This window comes from Microtus pennsylvanicus, chromosome 10 (assembly GCF_037038515.1).
Source record: "Microtus pennsylvanicus isolate mMicPen1 chromosome 10, mMicPen1.hap1, whole genome shotgun sequence".
NCBI classification, from domain to species: Eukaryota; Metazoa; Chordata; class Mammalia; order Rodentia; family Cricetidae; genus Microtus; species Microtus pennsylvanicus.
Genome location: NC_134588.1, coordinates 53,748,464 through 53,767,218, shown reverse-complemented (window position 1 = coordinate 53,767,218; position 18,755 = coordinate 53,748,464). Strand labels below are relative to the sequence as shown.

Sequence of the window (18,755 nt, the reverse complement as noted above, 5' to 3'; positions counted from 1 at the left end):
TGGCTGCCAGCCTAGCTAAGAAAACAGAGAGCTAGAAGTTCAGTAAGAGATTGTTTAGAGAATAAGGTAGATATCAAGATACTCGATAGGAGAGGACTCTTAGCATCCTCCTTTGGTCTCTGAGTGTATACCTAAGCACACTACAGGACACACACACACACACAGCAAAATAAAAATATAAAAAACCCTCACATATTAAACATACACATAGTTACTGATTAGAATCTTGAACCACTTTTATTAGAGAAGCTGACTTAAATAGAGCACATAACTTAAATAAGTTTTTTGTTTTTTAAACACTGTAGTTATGTTATGTCTGAGTAACATTACATAGCCTAGCCTGGGAAGGGTTTGGGGAGTGGACAAGTTCCCTTGAGGGCCATCTAAAGTCTTATCAAATACAGTATATCAGTATATTCATTCCATTGGAAAAGTACCCTTAGAAGAGCATGACTCTTCCTTCCATAGTATGTACTGAAAAATTTAGCCTTGACTGCAAACAATAAGAAGCTAAACTCATTTTAAAAATTATAACTAGCTAAGAACACGTCTTGACTCAGAGAAATGACTAAATCTAGAAGTAGGCTTCGGGCTTAGCTTGAACTCTTTCAATAATGTGTCAGTTTCACCTGCAGGCCAGCTTCCTTCATGGTAGCAGAGTGGTCTCAGGAACCCTAACCACCCATGAGAGCAGCCAGAGTGAGAAAGACTTTTCATTCTCCAAACCCTAGGTGGGCCTGGCCCTCGTCAGTGGCTAATATTGTTGGTTTGACAGGATACAGAATTATCTGGGAGACAAGACTCTGGGTGTGCCTGTGAGGATGATCTAGATTAGGTTAACTGAAGTGAGAAAACTGACTTTAACCGTGAAGTATCACCCTTCTTTGACTTGGGGTCTTGGGCTGATTAAAAAGGAGACAGTGAGCTAAGTGTTCATTGTCCCTTTTGTCAAATAGCTTGGCTCCATTTAGAAGACAGCAGAAGGTAAAACCTATGGCTTTCTCATGTGTGGATTTTCTCATAGAGTCTGACTCTCACTATTTACTCCTTGCATATTTACAAAGAGACTCCAAAAGCTTGGAAATCAACAGATGATTTGTATTATTTAAACCCTAACTTTATTAGGTATCAAAATTTAAAGCATTTGTTGGGTTAGGGTTAGGAAGGCTCTCAGGGTTCAGAGTTTAACAAAAATACTGCCTGGAAAGAACCCAACAGGGAGGGAAAACCCAGCTTAGTTGGAACATTCTTGCTGTGACCCAGCATCTGTAGGCATTAACATTAAGAAAAACGAGAAAAGAAACTTGGGTTTGAAAGCCCTTTGACAAATGTTACATTTCTCAAAGTAGCTTTTGGATCTGCGTGGGCAATAAGGCCAGGGCAATTGAAGTACTACAACAAAAGAGAATTTTTAACTCAAGAAGTCATTCTAGAGCTCACATCGCTGGATACATTTAACTCAAACAGTAACATTTCTGACTACTTCCCTATAAACCAGGTAGGACACATCCTTGAAGAAACAGAAAGGAATGAAGTAGATCCTTCTGGAATCTCTAAAATATTTCACAGTTTAAGGTTACATATATAGGTGCCATAAACCTGGGGAAAAATGTTTTAGGAGATTGAGGGAATGGACAGGTCATTTCTGGCTGCTTGATCTAGAAAGGAAGATATTCAGAGTTCAAAGATCAGAACAACATTTGTGGTAGAAAATAGATACTTCTTTAGCTCATCTGTCCTCCAAAATCTCTTCTCTGAAAGGATAAAAGGTGAGCCCCTGTTGCCTTCACAGTTGTGTTCAGCGCTTTCCTGTGTGCTCATCTGAGTCTGGAGGAAACAAGCAAGGGGGATGCTTCGCGGAGCAGAAACACCTTCAAAGGACGCAGAATAAGTCCCGGGGAAAAGTTAGTCCTCCGAGGTGACTTACTGGCTGCGCAGACTGGAAATATGTAACACCGGTTTGTAAGGCGAGAATCTCCTCAACAGCGAATTATCTTAGAACTCAGTCACTGCTGGGGCCGCCTGCAGGAGGGCCTCGTGCGCTCCTACTCTTCCTGCTCGCCTCGGGTCAGGTTTGTACTCGGCGCTCTCGGGGCCAGGCGGGGTCAGGCGGGGCTGTGTACGCGCGTGCGCGCCGCCGCCTTGGGCAGAGAAGGCGCCTCCGCCCTCGGGAGCGCGCACGCCGCGCCGAGGAAGGGGGGGAGCGGGCGCGCGCGCTCCCGCCCGCCTCCTCCTCAGTCCGCCCCCTCCCTCGCCTCTTCCTGCCGGGCGGTCCTCTCCCCTCCTCAGCCCGCTCCCTCCGCCCCGCTCCCTCCGCCCTCCCTGGGCTTCGGCGGCAGCGGAGTGAACGGGACGGGCCCAGCCGCAGAGCTCGGGGCGGCGGGTGGGACTCGGACGACTGACAGAGTTGTTGTTCCGGCAGCGGCCGCGGAGACGTGAGGTGAGGTGAAGGCGGCCTTCGAGGGGCCCGAGGGCGGCCTGACGGCAGGGAGGCGCGGGCCGGTGGGTCTGGGGCGTTCCGGGCTGGGGTAGAGAGGGTCCCCGTGCGAGGCCCAGCCCTGGACCGGGATGCTGGAGGACCGGGCGGAAGGCATCCGGCGGGCTCAGCGCCGTCGGCCGTCTCCCGGACACCGGGTTCTCCTGGTGGCTGCTCGTCGCGGCGGGGCCGCCGGGCGGGAGGCGGGGTTGGCGCCCCTCACCTGGGGCGGGGTGGTGGCTTGGGCGGCCGCCGCCTCCAACTGTGCCCTCCTGACATTGCCGCCGCCCCCGCCGCCCGCTGCCGGGATGTGGCCACTGCCGGGTTCTCAGTCCCAGCCGCCCGAGTCCGGGGGGGCGTGTGGACAGGGTTATTTTCTTCCCCACTTGAAAGCGTCTGCTGGATCCCGTGTCCTTCCCTGGCTCTTCCCTTTCCTCCGCCCCGCGCACTTTGCTCCGTTCCTGCTGGCGATGCTTGTGGTTTTGCTGTCTGAGGTAGACTGTTTTTTAGGCAGATCTCTACCTGCAAGAAATGCCCTGCTTCAAAGTTGACCGCGTGGGCCGTGACAGACACCCATCCACACCCCCGCGCTTGTTGTGGGTGCTCCGTGTCTTGATAACTGAGTCCAAGTTTCTGAGACTGGGCTAGTACTTTGCTCTGATCGCCAACGGTGCAAGGCTGGGCAGTGCGTCAGCATGTGGAAAGGGGCCACTGGCCATCGCGGGAGGTGGCCAAGAGAAAGGGGGATGAACTGACAAGAGTTCATTTCTGATCTCAAGACAGTTTCGGTCAGGTGCTGGTGTTTTCTCCTTTGACTTCTCAGAGTTAGTTATGCCAGAAAAAGACTCAAATTTAGGCGATTCTTCTTTCGGAATTGATGGTATTATGCAAATAAAATGATCCGCTAACCTTTCATTGATGGCAAGGACTTGCTTGACACGTTTATTGCTGTTTGAAAACTGATTCTAAAGCCTGCATTATTGTCACTGGGAGATTTAGATAATTTTAATGCATTTAAGTTTTCTTGTGTATGAGAAGAGGTAGGTAGTTGATTGTTACAATCCAGGGAACACAATTTCATGAAAACCTTAGGACTTTTCTAGTAGTGTTTACAGTTGACATGTGCTGCACTTCTGTAGAATATCCATCAGTGACCAGAAGGTCGAGACAAAGTTTGTGGTTAAATTGGAAGTGGGTTTTGCTCATGGAAAATATTAGTTCACAAGCTCCCAGGAAAGGGAAATTGGCATGTGATTAATTATCTTGGTTGAGTGCTTTACATGAAACTGACACCGAGGTTGCAAAGAAGAAAGGCTAGATGAATTTAATGTATACATTATTACAAAATTGTACTGCTTGGGAAGCTAGCTAAGGCTTTGAGTTAGATTGATGCCCGTACTGAATTAGTTCAAGATGTACTCTAATACCACTAAATAATCTGGAGGAGAAATAGATGTGGTTGTGTATGGCTTATCTGTGAGATATTATAAAGCTTAATTTGTGCTCTGGGAAGCTGCAAACATGAGGCAAATAGTAAACATACAAACCACGTGCAAAAGATATGACTGGGGATCTAAGAAGTTTCCTACTTTCTTTCCTTCTTTTTTAAAACATTTGATGAAAAGTTTTGTATATTATGTTTGTGCTGTTCTGAGAATTTTTGGTTGTTTGATCATTGCCTCATGAGTTATACCATTTTTTATTACTTGAGAGGTTATGTTGTTTTGTTGGGGTATTAATTTATTATTTTTTAAAAGATTTATTTAATTTTATGCCTGTGAGTGTTTTGTCTCCACATATGTCTATGCAACCCTTCTGTGCCTGGTGGCAGAGGAGGCCAGAAGAGGGCGTCAGATTCCCTGGAACTGGAGTTACAAACAGCACCATGTGGGCCCTAGAATTGAAGCCAGGTACTCTGGAGGAGCAGCTAGTGCTCTTAAACTGTTGAGCTGTCTCTACAGCCTTATTTACTTATTTTTTGAGACAGAGTCTTATATGGTGGCTTTGACTGGCCTGAAACTCACTATGTAGCCTACACTGATCTCAACCTCAGCCTCCTAAGTGTTGGGTTTATGGATATGGACTACCAAGCGCAACTGTATTTATCTTTGACTGGCAAAATATTATTAAGCATGAGAAACAAGAGTTTTCATTTCTATCAACTCATCAGTCCCAAATTTGTTACTTCTGAAAACTCTTCTTTGCCTTACCCGAAACTTGAAATGGTTTCATTGCTGTGTATTTATTTGAACTCTCAGATACTACAGTGAAGCTGAAAGTCCTAGGTCTGGGGGAGTAGTGAAAAGAGGAAATTTTGTTGTTCTAAGTACAATTATTATGTGGGAGAGATTAACAACTTTCTGGATACTGACTTTGAAGAGAGGAGCACTTAAATATCAAAAAATCTCTTGTACTGGAGGTGTAGATCTGGGGCTTCAGCCTACTTTTTTTTTTTTTTTTAAAAATTCTTTTGATATCTATCTACCTACATACCTACCCACCTATCTCTGTATCTATGTATCTATCTATTTGTATGAGTGCTTTGCCTGCTTGTATGTTCTCTCTCGCTGTCTCTCTGTCTCTCTCTGTCATAAACTCTTCTCATCCATACGACTATCCCCTACCCCATTTCATCTATTAATCTTCCATCCTCCGTGAAACCAGCAACCCGCCCACCTTATGCCCCTCTCCTCGCTCCGGGCCCATTTTAACTTGGGGGTTACTAATGTGAAACTTTATCAGGCATCTGGTTCTTACCTCAGGGCCATAGAATGTTTTATCGTCCATACGTTCCCCTTAAATAAGACATCTCGATGGTACGGGTCTAATCAGCCCACGCATGACATAACTGTAATCCCGGGCAGTTGGTATTTTTTATTTCTGGTCTGCACCGCCTCCCCATAGCCATCAAGGTATGAAGTTCAACTTACCCTGTAGACGAACTTATCATTCAAGTGTCATTTATCCCCATACGTACCCCACCAACATATTAATTAATTGGACCGGGACATATACATAAGTCGTACTAATCATACAAATGTTCTCCCCTCATAACAACCCTCGAGTGCATATTCTTCATGTTTGTTAGACATAACCTCCATCAACCTAAATCTCTCCCCCCCCCACCTAGCCTCCAAGAACAAGGGACCATTTCCGGGTTCTCGTACATTCGAATAATCACCCAAATATAACTTAAAATTTAGTATTAGCATACTAATACTAATATCTATCTACCTACATACCTACCCACCTATCTCTGTATCTATGTATCTATCTATTTGTATGAGTGCTTTGGCTGCTTGTATGTTCTCTCTCGCTGTCTCTCTCTCTCTCTGTACCCGGTGCCCCTGGAGATAAGAAGAGGACATCACATCCCCTGTATCTGGAGTTAAAGATAGTTGTGAACTACCTTGTAGGTGGTGCTGGGATCTCTGCAAGAGCAACATGTGCTTTTCACTGTTGAGCCAACTCTCTAGCCCTAGTCACCAATCTTTAAATGGTATGGAGATGAGGCTGTTAGGAGATTGAAGTCAATAATGTAGTAAGTAGCCTTTGGAAGTCCCAAAACAGAGAGCCCCTCTCCTTATGTCTTACAAATTTCAGTCATTCCTTGCATGTTTATAACATCTTTTAAACATTATTTTAAACTTTATTATAAAATGCATTGCCAAAACTGAAACAAAACAACAACAACAACAACAACAACAACAACAAAACATCATTGAGGTTAATCAGACCCAAAGTATAACTTCTCATCTCATATAAATGATTCAGCCCTGTGGTTTCAGGATGATTGTCAGCCAAAGACTGACAATCTTATTTTTTTTTTCTTTTTCCTAGTTGTTTTTGAGACAGGCTCTTGCTGTGTAACCCATCTGGGCTCCAGTTTACTATGTAACCTAGTGTGCCTTTGAACTTGTGATCCTCTTTGATTCTTGAATCCTGGGATTTTACCACTATGCCTGGCCAACCCAGGGATTTCTCCATAAATAGTCTTATGGTCATTTGCTATGAAAAATTGGAAACAAAAATCAGAGTTGAACCTGAGTAATGAAGACATGTACATTAATATTTTATTTAAAAAAATTTACTTATATGCAAGAGTATTTTGCTCACATGTCTATCTGTGCACCACATGTGTGCCTGGTGCCCTTGAAATTCAGAAGAGGATGTTGGATTCCTTGAAATTGGAGTTGTGGATGGTTGTGAGCTACCACATGGGTCCTGGCAATCACACCTGGGTCCTCTGCAAGGCTACGTGCTTTTAACCGCTAAGCCATCTCTGCAGCCTGATATATTAATTTTTTTTGACTTGCCTGCTGTCTTTTCCGAGTAGGCAGTAGTTTTGGCTTTATAGTTAATATTTGAATTGGGTATAGGTATGTAGACATTATTGGATTCTAGGAAGTAACAGTTAATGGAGTTAAGCAGATTTACTTCTCAACATTTTCTATTTTGTATTTTTTTTAACTTTCCATATTGCTCTTATTCAGCCAACAAAATGTCACAATTGTTTGAATATGGCAAGTTCATGCTCACGCTGACTCATTTTTGGTTATCTTTGGACTTTTAAAAAATATATAATTTTGGGGGATTTTCCTAGGAATCCTATAGGCATATTTTTAGTTGATTTAGAGTTAGATTTGGGCTAAGATTATTAGTGTACTTGAAATTTTGAGCCTTCTTGTTTTATAAATAGTCTTAAAAATAGAAAACACACTTTTATAAATACTCATGAAAAATCTGGCTACAGGCGGTGTTGTTGTGATAGACATAGTACAGCCAAAAATATATTTAGGAAACTTCTTTGCTCCTTATCCAGTTTTGTATGCTAAGTAAAAAGTTAGAAAAGTATTTCAACAAAACTTGATTTTTTTAGAGTACAAAGTCTAAACAATAATTTGTGAATTTTATTTCACTTGCCTGTTATAAGCTCAGCAAGTTCTATCTGTCTTTAAGAGTAAAGTAAAATCCTAATTTTAATAGAGGATTCTTACTTAGTAATAGAAGTACTATTGGAAGATGCAAGCTTGTGTTGAGAATTTGGGGAAAATTGGTAATGGAAAATTTGCTTTTTTTTCTGCACTGGTTTTTCTGTGTAGGCTTGTCAAGTGGATGGGGGCATTGACACCAATACCAGAATCCATGTGAGATTTTTGTTTTTCATAATATAGAATACTTGGGAGTCATTGGTATTAGTAGTACTGTGTAATGTATTGTGTCCATCAAGCATATGGATCTGAACAAAGGTAGAGAATCTTGACCCTAGCTGATACTTTCTACACCACATGCCTACTTCCTATAACTTATTTGACTTACACTGATATCAACAGGTGTCTGTACTTTCCTTTTTGAAGAGAGCTACGAATTATGATGAAGAGACCATGTAACTAAGAATAAAACTTATTGATTTGTATACATGAAGGATACTGGAGATTGCTCTGCTGAGCATTTATTAAACTGTTTTCACTATACTCCACAGGATGAAATATTGAATATCTTGCTTGTGCGCGCGCACATACACACACACACACACACACGAACAGTGTGGTAAAATTATTTTTATCTTCCAGGGCTGTACTGATTGGCTACTGAACTTGGAACAGAAATTGTACAAATCTCTTTCTAACTAGCTTTGTGTGTAGTGATATTGTCATAGTCTTGCTTGACTGGTCATAATGGTATTATTTATATCAGGGACCACCACCAACTAGTATAATTTAGACTCCCTGCTGTAGCTAATTGTTAAATGTAAAACACATTACTGGCTTTAAAACACTTGAAATATTCTTTTCATGTTACTTATGAGAAGATGCTAGGATTTAACTTTGTAATTAATTTTACACTCTAGTAAGGACGACCACCCACATTTAATATAAGCACCATTTCCACGAGCATCCAAAAACAAATGAACAAATAGATGGACATATATACAAACAAAGTAGTTTAGCATACTTTTCTAGCCTGCAGATGAACATACAAAAACCTAACACCCAAGATCATATGCGTGTTTATTGGCAAAGTCAGGGTTCTGGATTGGATTTCAGTATCTATGTTTTTGCCTGCCTCAAAGAGACAGACTTTCACATAGCTTAAAATTACCCCAGATTCCCTTTGAGATGATCTTGAACTCCCTGTCTTCCTATTTCTACCTCTCAAGTGTGAAGATTGCAGACATGCATCAGCTAGTGGGCTTCTGTCCTTTTCTAACCCAAGCTATTCATTTAATTCAGCTCCAGGACTCTGTTAAGCACTACACAATTTGAATAGAGATGAATAAGGCAAGTCTTGAAGTCTTCATACTTATGTAGGGGATTAAATATGGGGATACAGGTATAGTGTAAGTCAGAAAGTAATGGGTAGTAAAGAGATAAAGTACTACAAGAGTTTAGAGAGAGAGGAAAATTACCCTAGTTGTAGTAACAGGGGAAGAGGACATTTTAATTATGCTTAGAAGAATGGGTAGAATTTTGAACTTGTGGAGATAAGGTGACTAGTTTGGAAGTAAAGCCTTCCTGGGCCATGAGCTTGTGTGATCAGAGGCTTAGAGGCATGGGTGGGGAAGAGTATTGAAAGAGCTAGGTGAGATTGCCAGTCACTCTCAGATGGTTAAGAGCCTAGAATGTGTTTTTCTTCTGTTTTAGACTTATCTTTTGTTTTATATCTAGAGTCATCTTGTACTTCTTAGCATTAAACCAGTTTTATATGCTGTGCTCTTTATTAAAACATGACCTTAAGAGCGGTTAAATTTATTTATAGTAAAAGTTGAAGAAGAGAAAATCTGTGTTAGAGAAAAAAACCTGGTGTTCATTGGCTCTCAATGTGTTGGAAAGACAAAATCTTTTAGAAGATATTAGTATTTCTTTCATTTTTCTTTGTTCAGTATAGAGCATCAAATTGGCTATACCAGAGCAGGAAGTAATTGTTTTCAAAAGATCTGCTAGACTGTGGTTTCTAAATGACTGTGTTCTCACATTTTTGAGGCTGTTGCTGGTTCAGACAGAAAGTAGTTGAACTATTGGCTTTAGAATTTAAGGCAGCAATGTAAAATTTCATACCAAATCCGTATGGGAGAGATTGAGTAAGTAGATGTACGTGTGTGTGTATGGCTGTGTATCCATGTGTGTATATGTCTTTTCATGTGTCATATGGGTAGGTATGTGTAGAGGCAGAGGTTGATGTCTGGTATCTTCTCTGATGACTTGTTTTCCACCTTGGGTATTGAGGTGGGGGTCTCTTGAACTGAGAGTTTGTTGGTTGTGTTAGTCTAGCTATCCAGCTTGTTTCAAGGAATCCTTACCTCTATATTTGACCTTTGGGGTTATAGATGGGCTTGACATTTACTTGGGTTTTGGGGACCTCATGCTTTTGTAGCAAATATATTATCCACTGAACCATCTTTTAAGTCTAAGTCTTAGCTCCAAAAGATTTCTTGGATTTCAGTATTAATTGTTGATAGCCAGTATGATTGACTATGTTTTAAAGTCTTGTATGGAGTATACCTTTTTCTGCAGGGGCACTGGGTGGCTAGAAATGAAGATAAATGGCCGTACGTTCTCTATAGACTGAAGCACTGGTAGCAGTTCTCCAGCTTTTCTGTCTGCTGGTTTCTAACTAAAACCATGCAGTTTGAAGGAGGGTTGCTTCTCTTTGACCCTTTAGTTCTGTAAAGGTAAAAGCCTTCTTTAGTGTTGCCCAGGTAACAGTATACACACAGGCTTTGATAGCTCATTACTGAAGTGTGTGGAAAATTTTGGAAATCTTGGTAATGAGGTTGCTATAGTAAATAACTACTTGGTTGGTAAAACACAGAGTTTTGGAGATGAGTCTTGGTTCCAAAATAAATATAAATTGTGTCATTGCTAAACTGTTTTTCTTATTTATTTAAGCTTCTGCTATGTTAACTATTTTGTCATGTCTTTTTAGACAGTTGCAGCGATTTCATGAACTGTTCTACAAGACAGACAGCATACTCTATATGCTGTCTAAACCACACTCTGTATATGTCTAAACCATGGTGAGAGTTTAGATGTAGCATGTCTTTATGTAAATAAAGCAGCTACTTAAATCACCACAGTTTTTTTCTTTCTTTTTGAGACATAGTAGGTTTTACCAATTGAGATTCTTAAATTCCTTCTAATTTTCTATCATAATTTTAAAAAAGTGTGATGTTGATCTCCCTAATTTAAGTGGTGCTATCAGTTCTAGGGTTATGCACATGATATTAGTTGTTGGACTATGTGGTGAAAATATGGGCTGCTTGGTAAGTGACTGAAAATATGAATGCCTTTTGGCTCCTGGAAGACTTATGTGAAAATAAGATAAAACCCAAATGGAGTTTTTATATGCCAAATTCCTGGGAAGAAACTCATTTTACAAGGCAAGCGTAGAATTCATTCATGTATCAGAGAAATATTTCTTACTTTTATTATATGTGTACATGTATGTATATTATTATGCCCTCAATTCAGACTTATTTTTTGCACATATACAAACATACTTTTTATTTCTTTGTTTTATTAATTCTCTGTCTCTCTCTCTCTGTCTCTCTCTCTGTCTCTCTCTCTCCCAAGATAGGGTTTCTCTGTGTAACAGTTCTGACTGTCCTGGAACTTACTCTGTAGACTAGACTGGCCTGGAACTCCCAGAACTCCTGCCTCTGCCTCCCTAGTGCTGGGATTAAAGGCATGCACCACCACTGCCTGGCTTTTATTGATTCTTTGTGGATTTCACATTATGCATTCTGATCCCACTTATCTCCCTGTCCCCTCAAATCTGCCCTTAGCCTTTGCCAACCTCTCCCCCAAAACAAAACCAAATTTAGAAGAAAAAACAAAAACAAAACAAAGAAACAAAACAAAAAAAAGAAGGAGAAGAAAAAGAGAAGAATTGTGTCTGGAAGCTGTAGTATGACCATTGAGTCACACAGTTTACCCTTTAGTCCATTCATCATTACTTGTATTCTTTGCCATGAGCCATTGGTTTGGCTCAAGGCCTCTGGCTTCTACTATGTCACTGATAATGTGTCCTCATTGGGGCAACCAGACTTATTTTTACACATTATGCAAACAGCAAACACATTTTTTTTCTTTTTATTTGAGACAGGATTTGTCTGTGTAACAGCTCTGATAGGAACTCACTCTTTAGATCAGGCTGGCTTTGAACTCAGAGATTCACCTTCTTTTGCCTCCTCAGTGCTGGGATTAATTTGAGTGCCACCATCACCTGGCTCACAAATTTTATAAAAAATTCAGTCCCGTGATTTTCAGTTTTAAGGTTTAAGAGACATATACCCCCAACTTTTGATAAGCCTTGTTAAGAGTGTTTATTTTATACTTTACGATGCATTTGTTAAGAACTTTTAAAAAATGTAAATGGTTCTGAGAATGGCTACTAGGTGATTGTGTGTGTTATATTTAGAGAGTGTCTTGTCTCAGATTCTTTAACCTTCCTTCTGCCTCAGCCTCTTGTGTATTGGAATTACAGGTAGATACTATGACTCTTAGCTCTATGTTATTTTAAATTGTTTTTTGTCTCTTTAATTGAGTAGCTTATTTTTCATGGTATACTGTGATTAGAATATATTTGTAAACTCTATTGCATGGAGCCTGTACATATTTTGGCAGACAATATGATTTTAGAGGTTCGTTTAGAGCAGTGGTTCTCAACCTTCCAAATGCTGTAAATCTTTAATTCAGTTCCTTATGTTGTGGTGACCCCCAACCATAAAATTACTTTTATTTCTGTGTCGTAACTGTAATTTTGCTTCTGTTACGAATCATAATGTTAATATTTCTGGAGATAGAGGTTGAGAACTGCTGCTTTAGTGTTATTTAGTGACTTAGCCAACAGACTTCATCAATCTTTGCTCATAGAAAGATATATAGTCGCCGGGCGGTGGTGGGGCATGCCTTTAATCCCAGCACTCGGGAGGCAGAGGCAGGCAGATCTCTGAGTTCGAGACCAGCCTGGTCTACAAGAGCTAGTTCCAGGACAGGCTCCAAAACCACAGAGAAACCCTGTCTCGAAAAACCATAAAAAAAATAATAATAAAAAATAAAAAAAGAAAGATATATAGTCTATCATTTTAAATCCTTGTCTTATATTTGTCTATCACTAGTCACACTTGGAATCATATTTTCCTTTGCTTTTGATCTATTATAAAGAAAAATTATCAAGTCACAGTCAAGAATTATTTAGTCAAATGTCTTATTTTCTCCAACTTTTTACACTGCCGTCCCTCAACATATAACCTCAGTAGCACAGCAATAAGAGCAACATTGAATAAACGGGACCTCCTGAAACTGAGAAGCTTCTGTAAAGCAAAGGACACTGTCATTAAGACGAAAAGGCATCCTAATGAATGGGAGAAGATCTTTACCAACCCCGCATCAGACAAAGGTCTGATCTCCAAACTTTATAAAGAACTCAAGAAACTGGACATTGAAATTTTAATTAACCCAATTAAAAAATGGGGTACTGAACTGAAAAGAGAATTCTCATCAGACGAAGTTCAAATGGCCAAAAGACACTTAAGGTCATGTTCAACCTCCTTAGCGATCAGGGAAATGCAAATCAAAACAACTTTGAGATACCATCTTACACATGTCAGAGTGGCTAAAATTGAAAACACCAATAATAGCCTATCCTGGAGAGGATGTGGAGTAACGGAAACACTCATCCATTGCTGGTGGGAATGCAAATTTGTGCAACCACTTTGGAAATCAGTGTGGCGGTTTCTCAGGAAATTGGGAATCAATCTACCTCAGGATCCAGCAATACCACTCTTCTTGGGAATATACCCAAGAGATGCCCTATCATACTACAAAAGCATTTTGTTCAATTACATTATTTGTAATTGCCAGAACCTGCAAACAACCTAGATGCCCCTCAATGGAAGAATGGATAAGAAAGTGTGGAATATATACACATTAGAGTACTAGTCAGAGGTAAAAAATAGTGACATCTTGAATTTTGCATGCAAGTGGATGGAAATAGAAAAGACTATCCTGACTGAGATAACCCAGACCCCAAAAGATGAATATGGTATGTACTCACTCATTAGTGGACTCTAGCCATAAACAAAGGATATTAACATTAAGCCTATAGTTCACAAGCTTAGAGAAGCCAAATAACAAGGTGAACCCAAAGAAAAACATATATAGATCCTCCTGGAAATTGGAAGCAAACAAGATTGCTGGGCAAAAGTTGGGAGCATGGAGGTGGGGGTAGGGATGAGGGTGGAAATGGGGGAAGGGGAGAGGGGGAGAGAGAAGGGAGAAAGGAAAGACTGGAGAGAGCTTTGGGGGAGTGGGAGGGTGGAGATGGAGGAAGGGAGGATATAGGAGCAGGGAAGAAGATATCTACATTAAGGGAGCCATTTTAAGGTTGGCAAGAGACTTGGCTCTAGAGGGGATCCCAGGTGTCCACAGGGATGTCCCCAACTAGGTCCTTGGGAAGCAGAGGAGAGGGTGCCTGAACTGGCCTTGCCCCACTATCACACTGATTGGTTTCTGATTTAGGATCTTCCTTTGATTTCCTGCCTGGGCTTCCCTCCATGATGAGCTGTAATTTCTAAGATGAAATACATTCTTTTCTCTACTCATTGCTTTTGGTCATAGAAGAGTAACTAGAACATTTCATAAAAAAAAACTGGTGACTCTAAGGAAACTTACTGCATGAGTTATACAACTTAGTTTTTGTTGACTCTGGGCATCCTAGTTTTCTTTTAAAGTTCTGACATGTCCATTTCTTGTCAACATTGTCATTAATTTTGAGAGATGAAACAGGTTTTGCCTTCTGTATTTGGCATTTTGAACAATAAATTTACAATCTTTATCATTTGAAGATAAAAGAATAGTATAACAATAGATTATGGAAATGAGTTTGTTGTTCTATTTTTCTTTTTGGATATGAATTTCATTATCCTTTTGTGCTTTGTTCCATTGAGAAGTTTTTATTTTATTTTTTTACTTTAGCAGGTTTTCTGCTTTTTGGTATTTTCCTTTGACAAAGATAAAAATAGTACCTTTTACTGACAGGTGTCATAGCAGATGTTTTTAAACCTACCACTAGGGAGGCAGAGGTAAGAGAACTGAGTCAAGATTGAGGGCAGCATGGTATCGAGTGAGTTCTAGACTAGCAAGGGCCACATAGCAAGAGCAAAGCAAAAGCAAACGAAATAAAATAAAAGCTTCAGAAAAAAAGGAGAAATTAGTAGTTGTTCAATGTGGAGAGAAAGGAATAGTCCTTAAGGTATAAATGGCTCAGAGCATTTTTGACTTTGTGGAAGATAGTGTAAGTGGAATTCAGGACCTTAATTCTAGGTCTAGTGCTACTGTGAGATTCAGACAGAATAAGTTTTAGGTCAAAGTTTCTTTTCTGTTCTGTGTATAGAAATAACAAGACAGCATTATTTATATCAGGGTAGTTATTAATAAGATAATATACACTTTATAGTTAATCTTTTCTCCTTAGATTTATTTATTTTATGAGTATGAGTGTTTTTCCTGCATGTATGTATACCATGTGTGTGACAACAGAGATCAGAAGATGGTGCCAGATTCCCTGGATCTGTAATTACAGATGCTGGTGAGCCAAACCCAGCTCCTCTGCGAAAGCAGTAAGTGCTTTTAACCTCTGAGTCATTCTATAAGTAAGTGTTTGAAGTAGGAACTATTATGTATTGCTAGTTTGCAAATGAGAAAGTGGTCTTATAGAAATCTAACAACTTGCCTAACAAAAAGCTTTATAGAGAGGTTTCCTCTTCCTAAATTTGTCCCGTATTGATTCTCAACAACTTCTCTGTATTTATTATTTGTAAACAATCTTGATAATACTTGTTGTGGTAGTTTGAATGTAATTGACCCTTGTAAGCTCATAGGAAGTGGCATTATTAGGAGGTGTAGCCTTGTTGGAGTAGGTTTCACTTTGTTGGAGGAAATATGTCCTTTTTGGGGTGGGCTTTGAGGTCTCTTTTTGATAAAGCTTGGCTCAGTGTGACACTCAGACCACTTCCTGTTGCCTGTGGGTCAAGATGCAGAACTTTTAGCTCTTTCTCCAGCACCATCTCTGCCTGCATGCCTCCATATCACACCATAATAATAGACTAACCATCTGAAAATGTAAGCCACTCCAATTAAATATTTTCCTTTATAAGAGTTGCTGTGATCGAGACGAGCCTGGTCTACAAGAGCTAGTTCCAGGACAGGCTCCAAAACCACAGAGAAACCCTGTCTCGAAAAACCAAAATAAATAAATAAATAAAAATATAAAAAAAAAAAGAAAGAAAAAAAAGAGTTGCTGTGATCATGGTATCTCTTCACAGCAATTGAAACCCTAACTAAGACACATGTCATACCTATTTTATAAGGGGTGGCTATATTCATTTTATTAGATCTTATTTGAAATCTTGCATTTTGTTAAGTCGTAATTAGTAATCAGTAGTACCAAAGAATAACAAATGAAGATTTGAATGTCTTGAGAAGTAGAAGACATATTTTCTGTTTGTGTAGAGGATCAGTGAATAAAATGCAGAGAAAGACAGAAATATAACCGTGTGTTAGGCAAACATGAATTAGATGATTTGTGATATTTTGAGTTCCTTTTTTTCTATAATGAAGAGTATTATAGTTAGGTGATATTAGATTACCTATAAGATTCTTTCATCATCAATAGTTTATGAATCCAAAAAGGAAAAATAATATAAATAAAAAAGAACAACATTTATGAGTCTGTCTCCACCTTCCTCTTTCTCTTTGTATGTGTGTCTGATTACATTTGTTATTGTTAGACAACTCTGTGACTTTTTTGTTTTTCTGAGACAGGGTTTCTCTGTAGCTCTGACATCCTGTAAACCAGGCCAGCCTCAAACTCAGAGATTCATCTGTTTCTGCCTCCGGAGGGCTGGGATCAAAGGTGTGCGCCACCACCACCTGGCAACTTTTTGTTTTCTTAAAAACACTCTCTCTGCTCCAGATAAACAAAGTCCAAATAAATGAAGAGTCAAGATGTCAGTCTCATTAATCTTCAGTCCTGATATTGTGTGAATCAATAAGCAGCAACCACTTGTGATAAGTGATAGATTGAAAGTGATTGTAAAATTTATTAATGTTTTTCTATTTTTAAGCCATCCTTAAAGAAAATCACGTATAAGGGTGCCTCCTGGTAGCCCAGCAGAACAGCTATACTATTTAAATGGATTTGTATTTTCACCAATAAAGAACTGGTAACTTTTGAGATTAGTATACATGTACTTGATTTGTTCTGCAATTCCTGGCATAAAAGAGTTTGCTTTTTCTTCTCTCTATTGCTTACTTGTCTTTGATTGGCTTCATGTAATCTTTGATAACTATCTCACGGCTTACTTTGTGAAACTGGTTTCATGCAAGTTTACAATAATATCAATACCAGTGATTATTATACTTTGAACCCCAGGGCCTTCAGTGAAGGCATTTTCACTGATGACAGCTGCCAGTGGTGCCTTCTTCCTACAGATCATCTTCTCCATGTCCAGGCATATCCTGTTGGCCATCTCTGGACTCTCATTTCAGAGGTCACCTGACTGTGTTTGATGAGGCCTAAGTAGATATTCCTGATGGTGTCTGGAAAGAACACTAACTTGGCAGTACCTAAGAGCTCAAAGCTGCTTAGTGTACCCTGAGCATGGTTGGAGAATGGGTTGGGAAGGTGAGGAGGAAAGGGCTTATTTTAATGTTTTGTGGTATATATAGATGTGTGTGTAAACAAAGTTTTTCAAACACCTTTTTAAATTAATTTGGTGCTTTGGCAATTTCATATATGTATATAATGCATTGTGATTATTTTCTTCACTACCCTCTCTTTCTCATATTTCTATTATCCTCACCCCTTACTAGCCCCTTTTCAGATTTATGACTTTTGGTTTGGTTTTGACAAATTTAATTTAGCCAAAACCATCTGTGTGACCATTGGGTTGTACCCAGTGGAGTCTGGTGGGATCATTAGTAGGTATACAATAGAACACAATGATTCCCCTTCTCCCTAAATCTGTCAGTAGCAAATAGTTCAACAGTGAGCGGTAGGGTAGCCTGATCCTTTTGTCTATCCATGGCTGGCTGATGATAGGCCCATTCATGTGCAGGTGTAGTGTAGCAATCCACAGTTGCTGTGAAGTGCTTAGAAAGTGGCATTTTGCCACAGTTTGTCCTTGTGTTCTTGATCTTACATTCTTTATATTCCCTTATGCTGATTAGTTTTTGTAACCTTGATATAACCTAGATGCAACCGAGAAGGAACCTTAATTGATGGATTTCCTCCATCAGATTGGCCTGTGTACACATCTGTGGGGTATTGGGAATATTCAGCCTGGTGGTGGGTGGTGCCACCCTCTGGGCAGGTGGTTCTGGGTTAATATGAGAAAGCAGGCTGAGCAAGCATGAAAAACAAGCTAGTAAACATTATTCTCCATTGTTCTGCTTCAGTTCTTGCCTCCAGGTTTCTGGCTTGAGTTCCTGCTCTGACTTACTCCAGTGATGGACTATATAACCTGTAAGGTGAAATAAACTTTTTCCTTCAGAAGTTGTTTCTTTTTGGTCAGTGTTTTATCACAACATTGAAAAGCAAACCAGAATACTCCTCTTTCAGAATGTTCTTCAGCCTTAGAGAGGAAGATGTAACTGTCATGTTTAAGGCTAAGTCCTCAACCTTTGCTTAATATCAGCACCTTGTACAGCTGTCAGTCTCTGCATTCGCCACTGTTCATTAGAAAGAGAGGCTTCTCTGATCAAGACTTAGAATAATATTTTTTTAGTGTAAATATAAATATATGGAAGGTGGTTTGATGCTATGTCAAGATAGCTAAATGTGTGGTTTGAATAAGCTCATATATTTGAATACTTAGTCACCAGGAAGTGGCACTATTTGAAAGGATTAGAAGGATTAGGAGATATGGCTTTGTTGGAAGAAGTATGGCACTGGGGTTGGGCTCAGAGTTTTCAAAAACTCATGCCAAGCCAAGGATAGGATATCTCTCAGTTACTTCCCCAGTATCAAGGCTGCCTTGCCACCAAGCTCCCTGCTGCATGTTTCCTGTCATGATGATAATGGATTAAGCCTCTGAAATTGTAAGCAAGTCTCCAATTAAATGATTTTTTTAAAAAAAGACTTGCTGTGGTCATGGTGTCTCTTCTCAGTAGTAGTGCTGTGACTAAGATACTAAATAACAATATTAAGTTACATGCTAGGGTCCATCTATGACCTTCATTATTATTGGATTTTGACTATGGTTTACAGTTTTAAG

At 39.8% G+C, this 18,755-nt stretch overlaps 1 protein-coding gene across 4 annotated transcripts in view; it reads left to right on the top strand.

Annotated features, from left to right (window-relative positions):
* The first annotated feature begins 2,315 nt into the window (after positions 1-2,315).
* The window catches only part of Rabgap1l (RAB GTPase activating protein 1 like), a 599,727-nt gene continuing 583,287 nt past the window's right edge, over positions 2,316-18,755 (top strand). For all 4 annotated transcript variants that reach the window (XM_075988370.1, XM_075988369.1, XM_075988371.1 and 1 more), the window contains exon 1: positions 2,316-2,440. The gene's annotated coding sequence lies outside the window, so the exon portion shown is untranslated. The remainder of the gene's footprint in view (positions 2,441-18,755) is intronic.